General features: G+C 45.3%; 1 protein-coding gene across 2 annotated transcripts in view; it reads left to right on the top strand.

The window, feature by feature from the left end:
- Nucleotides 1–624: 624 nt before the first annotated feature.
- The window catches only part of EXOC2 (exocyst complex component 2), a 204,394-nt gene continuing 198,060 nt past the window's right edge, over nt 625–6,958 (top strand). For both annotated transcript variants that reach the window (XM_063096552.1, XM_063096551.1), the window contains exon 1: nt 625–723. The gene's annotated coding sequence lies outside the window, so the exon portion shown is untranslated. The remainder of the gene's footprint in view (nt 724–6,958) is intronic.

Raw genomic sequence — 6,958 nt, 5'->3', positions numbered from 1 at the left:
CCGTCCTTTGTTGCTTAAGCTGCTGCGGTTGTTCCGAGTAGTGCCCCTCTCAGCCCTTGGCTCACCCTGTCATCGGCAGCGCCGGCACCAGGCAGCAGTGGAAGTCGCCGCTGCAATTTCCACAGTCCTGTGGGCTGTGTGTCAACTAGCCTTCCAGGGCCTCCCCAGTGCAGCGCCCCGACCCGGTGCATCCCCCTGATCCGGTGCATCCCCCGACCCTGTGCATCCTCCCGACCCGGTGCATCCTCCTGATCCGGTGCAGCCCCGTGACCCCAGTGCGGCCCCCTGACCCGTGCAGGTTCCTCCATTGTGAACTGCGGCCCCACGAATGCACTGTCATCTCGCTGCCTCTTTGAGAGGATTTCAGGACACAGGACGGACGATGCGCACGCGCGCCCCGGACGTTGTGTCCTTACCCTCCATTCAGCCCACAGTCCCGCAAAGTCTGCCTAGCAAAAACGCCTGCTGGGGTCCGTGCGGGCGCGGGGTCCCGCGGAACCCAAAGCGACCAGCGCCTGTCGCTCCCTGCCCCGCCCCCTGCCCCGCCCGAAGAGGCTCGGTCATCGAAGGCTCGGCGCTCGGCTATCCGGCGGATCGACCCGCTCGGCGCTCGCGGGGGCGGAAGTGAGGCGCCGGCGCTGGGGTGGTCGCGGCCCGGGAGCTCGTGGCGAAGCCGCGGGACCCCTGTCTGTGCGGGCCGTGGGCGGCAAAGGCGGGCTGCAGGTAGGTGGGGGCCCCGAGGGCCCGGCCGAAGGCGAGCCAGGGCACGACGGGCGGGCGCGCGGAGGTCGCGGCGCGCGGCGTCCCCCAGGCCTCGGCGCGCGGGGTGGGGCCGCGCCCCCCGGCCCGGCCCGACGCCCCTCGCGGGGCCCCGCCAGCTTGGGGAAGCGCTCGGGAATTGTGAGCGCGGGGCAGGTGCGGGGCTGCCCTGGCCTCAGTCGGCGCGCGTCGCTGTGCTCCCCACGGGGTCACGCTGCTGTGTTGCCGCGTCCTACGGAGCGTCGAGGACGGGGCCCGGCGCGACAGCTGCCGTCGAGACCCGCACAGTCCTCTCCCCCTGCCCGCGGTGCGCGCGCGATCTCGGGCCCCACCTTCTTAATGCCAGGACAGTTCCTGAAAGAACGCGTCTTATAATGGAGATGAGCTATTCTTAATCTGCTAAAGGTCAACATACTAATGAGTAGGACATTTTGTTTAGGTTTATGAATCTGAGAGTAAACTTACTAGGAACACCTTTAAAATTATTTTTCAAGTCAGCCATACTTTATTTAAGTCATTTGGATGCTAGTGGAAAGCTAGTTCTGACTGAGATTTTGTGGATCCGTCTCTTAATGCATAATAATATTTGTTTATAAATGTTAGTATAGGCTGGCCCAGGCTTTGTGTAAGTGACTCCTTTAATGAAAATGACATTCTCTTTAATGACAGACTCCTTTAATGGAAAGCCAAAAGCTTCCCGAAAATAATCTGTGTGTTAAGTTGGTGACTACAGGGTGGTAATAGACGATGATGTGTGCTGTGTAAGTCGAAACTTAATAACTTTAAGTAGAGAAGCATAGGATTCTCCAATGTAATTTGGAACAGTCTTAGAAGCTTTAGAAAATGATTTTTTTCCTATCAAGCATTTAATTTACTGTACTAAATATCATTTTGAAGTATTACCTTTCTAAAAGATTATTATTAACCCCTTAGGTTAAATTTTCATTTATTCCACAAATATTTGACAGCTTATGGGAAGTGAAATTGGTACTCAAAAATTTTTGCAAAGGCAGTCTTCTGGTGAAGGACTTTGAACACTTTCTAGTGTCAGGCAGCAGCAGCAGGATTAGGCCATATAGGAAATGCTAGTTACAGATTTAGTCTCTTAATTACTTTTTCACTCATTTTCTGGTTTACTCATCTTAATCTAGCCAGGATTCCTAGTACAGCACCTACCACATAATAGGTGCTTAAATGTTTATTGAATGGATTGATCTTAGGCCAGTATTGAGTAGCAACAATTTTGAAATGGACTGGAATGGGAAATAACATTGATCACTCTGCTGAGCATTGTGCTAGAATGTTACATGTTCTCAGACACTGGGGAATATGTTCATGAGCCCCCTGAACTGCCTGATGAAATCACATGGTAGTAGTGTTCACTTACAATCATATGCTTTAGAGTATTATGTCCACTTAAAAGAATTATTATTGATACGAATCACAAACATAAAGTAATTGTAGAGAAATTGTGAATCTTGAAGCTATTGACACACCCATACGCATCCTTGGATCTCAGTTTGAAAATTATACAGTCAAAAGGTATTTGGGTTTAAATGTCAAAGCAACCAACCATTCGCTGGTTCTTGGGCTACCACTGGCCTGCTTCGTAGCACTGGCTGTGTTGTTTAGCCTCTTTGGGTCTCAGTTTCCTTTTTCGTGTATTCAGAGAACACATAAAACTAGATTATCACTAAGAATCCTTCCTGCTTTGAAATTTTCCGGCTCAGTGAATATAACCGCATAGCATATCCTTGTCTTGTGTTAGGGGCTATAACTGTTATTGGTATTTACATACTAACCAAAAGATTACACTCTTGCTGGTCAGGGATTAGTTTCAATTATTTTTGTATCTCCCAGTCTTAGCAAATACCTGACACACACATTAGCAATAAAATAATTTTAGCCTGGATTCAGAAGGAGCATTTTTGCCTCTCAAAGAATTGCAGAGAACTAAACTTTGCTGTATTGAGTGTAAGTACAGCAGGAGTTCAGAGGAAGGAAGGATCTGTTGGGGTTAGAGTGATTGGGAGGGCTTGGAGGAGGGAAGAGCCTGATGGAGAAGACATGTGAACATTTGGGCTGCACACCAGGAGCAAAGCCCAGAGGCTGGCAAGGGAGTGCATGTTGGATTATGGAGTGCCTTGAAGGCTGGGCAGAGGAGTTTGGAACTGATTTGTTAGACAGTTTTTTTTCTGGAAAATTGTATTAGGCCAGCTCAAAAGTTTCCTGATGTTCTTTAACTTAATACTGTTGGTAGTATTTAAAACTGGGAGGGACCATTCAGTTTGCTTTAATTTTGTTTTTCTGTTTAGCAGTTCCTTCTACGTAATATTTTCCTCTTAAAATAAAACTTGGTGCTAATCATGGAAAGAACACAGGACACCTGGACTTGGGAAGCCTGGAGTTTAGTTTATGAGAAAGTGAGTTTTACAAGGTGGATCCAAGGAGCACCTAGAATAGTGCTGGGCACATAGTAAGTACTCAGTGACGAGTGTGCAGTTCACAGGGCTCTCCCTTTGCTACTTGCCAGTGGTGCTGCCTGGGGCAAGGCTGGCCCTTTCTTTCATTGTAAGCTTGAGTGAATTCTTAAAGGCCTTTTCCAGTTTTAAGGTTCTGTGATTTTGGAAGGTATATGATTTAACTTTCATTGTATTCTAATTTTACTGAAAGACAAAACAAGATAAAAAGCTAGGAATATTTGATTTTAGTTTAATTTTAATGAAAGCCCCATGTGAGTGATATGATGTATGTCTGTGTAAGTCAGGATCTCAGCAGGAATCAGAATTCATGCCAGATGGTTCAAATGAGACTTTAATAAAGAGACTACTCGCAGAGATGTGGGCAGGGTTAGGGAACAGACAAGGGTAATGAGGCACAAAGAGAGACTAACAACTGGAAAAGACAAGAAGGGTAAGTAGAGCATGCTGAGAGCTGGAGCCATGGAAGAGGGTGCAGCCACTGTCAGAGATCGCAGCTGTGGGAGCAGCACCGAAATGCCCCAGCCTCGAAACTGGCCCCTTTCTGAAATCCAAACCTCCGACCTCCAGCTCTTTCTTTGCTTACAATCTCTCCCCTTTCTAACTCTCACTCACCTCCACTTCACCTGCTCTTTTATCTCATTGGGAGGCTCCGTGATGTTCAGTCTCTCTCATGCTCAATTATCGTCGCCCCCTGCGGCACCGGCCCAGCAGATTCTCAGCCATAATTGATCTCAACTCTTTACCTTCTGTAATGCTTGACCTGGGTTGCTGGGACCAGCTGGGGAAAATCACAGTATCTAGATTTGCGTCCCTATAAATCCAAGGTCTCCAGTTTCAACTGGGCCATCAAGGATTCTTCTAGAGTTTTCCTCATAAGCACCTGTTTCTGATCTCTGCAGAATCTGTTTTTAGCATTTTTTACACTTCTCAAACATGTCATTCTTTCACATCATCTACTCTCTTAGTAGGTGATCTTGCTACCTACTTCAGAAATATTAGAGCTGTCAGAGGAGAATCCCATGGTCTTTCTGCCAGGAAACTCTTCTTCCTTTTCCAGTTACAGGAGAAGATTTAATACAATCCCTGCCCCTGGGCTCTGGAGCCTTCCACTCCTGCCTTTGTGAGTTCCACACTCAGTTGTTCATCTCTTCCTAAAGGCTTCTTCCTGTAGGCCTTTACATGTGCTTAGAGACAGACAACAATAAAGCAAAACAGAAAACCAATGAAAAAGTAGAATCCTCCCTTGATTTCACATTCCTCTGTTAAAATTTCTCTCTCCTTCCCTTCCCAGCCACATTTCTTGAAGTAGCTGTTTCTACTCGACTTTGGCTCACCCATCCATTGCTGTCTGGTTTTGTTGCCCATCACTCTACTGAAGGCCAGGGTCATCCATGACCACCTGGTCACAAAATCTTGTTTCCATCATTTCACCAGTCTAGTGCCTGGGACATAGCAAGTGCTTAATACATATTTGTTTTGACTGAACCAATCTGTGGGTATTTCCTTTTCATAATCCTAGTTTATATCTTTGTATTTTTCAGAGGTATAAGAGCCCAAAACTGTCATCTTTTGAGGTTCTAGTGACTGGTCTCTGTATGTATCCCCAAGTTTTTTTGATGGAGTAAGCAAAGATAGAAAGGCGTTGTATTCAATATTGACTTCTTCAGTGTAGTCCAAGTGATCTCTCTCTGGGGGGAAGAAAAACCCACCTGGATTTTTTTCCTGAAAAATTACAATTTATTAAAATATTGAGAATTAATGTTTTGTCTGTCCATGTAGATCTAATAAAGAGGGAGTGGTAGGGACATTGGGTACAACTGGTAATAGATTTATGAATGGATGGAATAATGTGCTTTTATATGACACTGCTCTTCTTCCTTCCACTCAGTAGTGTATCTTCTTTGAGGTTTTTGGTTGTTTTTGGGGGGTAGATGGAGGAGGAAGGATTTGTACTGAACTGTTTCATTTTTTGATATGTCATCAATGCCCAGTGGCATGAATTAGAGGACCAGCATCCTTTAGACCTGTAGCTTTCGGCTGTATAGCGTAGTGGAGGTCATTGTCCCCTAGGAAGACACTTAGCATGTTGAAGCAGAAGACATTATTATAGTTTCTGGGCATAAAGAAGACTTCTAAGTAATGCTTCCAAGGAAGATGGAATCCAGTGCTTGCTTTACAAGACTAGCTGGGTAATCCAGTATTTATGTAACACATCAGTTATGTGGGGGCTCTGAGAGCCAAGGTGTCAGGTGTCCCCTACATCCTGTCTTGCTTCTGTTATTGCTTCCTGGTCACCTTGTGCACATTCTCTTCCCCTTAATCCCTCTCCTCCAAACATTGTAGCAGGAGGGGAGGTCTTCTTTTCCCATCATAAGTAAATAAATAAATAAATATTAAGTGCTATTATCAGTTATATTGCTTAAATTATTGAACTTTTCCACAAAATAATTAAAATATAAACACCTATGCTTTCATTTAAAATCATAGATAGTATATTTTAATTGTTTTTAGTTTGTAGAGGCAAAGCAGGAAGAGAAGCGTACAGAGAGGCCCAGGGAGGCAGGGATGTGTTGTCTCTCATCTCTTCAGTCCTTCCTTTCTGCAAATGGCTCTTCTTAGTTAGGGCCTCTAATCAGGCCCTAACCCTGTACAACTCCATAGATTCTTTCAGATTTGTGCGTGATTATGTTTTTGTTAACCACGATTTTGAGATGGAGCAGGAGGAGAAAGATGATTAATTTAGAAAACTGGACAAAGAGTTCATGACTCTGTCTCTGAGATTTGTCCCACCCTGTGCTGTGAGATGGTAAAATTTGTGCCATGCTGTTATAACTTGACCTTGACCCTACTGAGGAACAGTGGCGTCTGAATTTACAGAGAACTGAGGGAAGGAAGTTACCATTCCCTTGAACCCTTTTCCCTATGTCTCGGGGAGATCCCTTTGGGTACATCCCAGCCCAGCCTACTGGGGACAAATCTATCCTAGGGTGGGTTGTCAAGGATGGAGTTCTACAGTTTGGTTCTGTTGAAGGGTGGCCTGAGAGTCTGGTTGAGTATAATTTTACTGTTGAAACTCAGTAGGCAGCTCTGCATCCAGGTTTCTCTGGGGTCCTTTGGATCCAAGATGGCTCTGGACAGGATAGGGTTTCCTAGTGTTTCTCAGACACTGATGTGCACACAGATGGCTGCAGTGCAGATTCTCATTTAGCAGGGTTGAGCTGGGGACTGAGATCCTGCCTTTCTAATCTGCCCCCTGGTGATGCTGATACTGCTGTTTGAGTAGCATGCAGGGAGGGAGAGATGTTCGGGAGGGTTTCCTGGGGGATTTTTTTAGTGATTTTTGGGAAAACATTCACTTTTCTGTAGCCTGATCTGTTGAAAAAATAGTACTTTCATTTTAAGAGGCTTTCTTTGGATTGATTATCAAAGGTTCTCCAAGTCTTCAGTCAATCAGAACTTCTATTTTTCCACTTCCTGGCTTTCTCCCTTGAGCTGAGCTGAGTCTCTGGAGACTTGACAGGGTAAGACACCCGATCACTCGTTTTGTTGAGATTTCTTAACTATTGAAGTCAGAACATTCTTCTTTACTAAATAGTAAACAGTATTGCTTTTATGATTCTAAAACTCCTATTTGGTTGTGGTTTCATTTTCCGGTTTTTAAAAAATATTATTACTACTAGTTAATTTTTCCTATGTATTTTTAGTCTAAAGTTCTG

This window comes from Cynocephalus volans, chromosome 5, assembly GCF_027409185.1.
Source record: "Cynocephalus volans isolate mCynVol1 chromosome 5, mCynVol1.pri, whole genome shotgun sequence".
Lineage (NCBI taxonomy): Eukaryota > Metazoa > Chordata > Mammalia > Dermoptera > Cynocephalidae > Cynocephalus > Cynocephalus volans.
The sequence above is the reverse complement of the archived record's forward strand: the minus strand, read 5'-3'. Positions and strand labels throughout refer to the sequence as shown.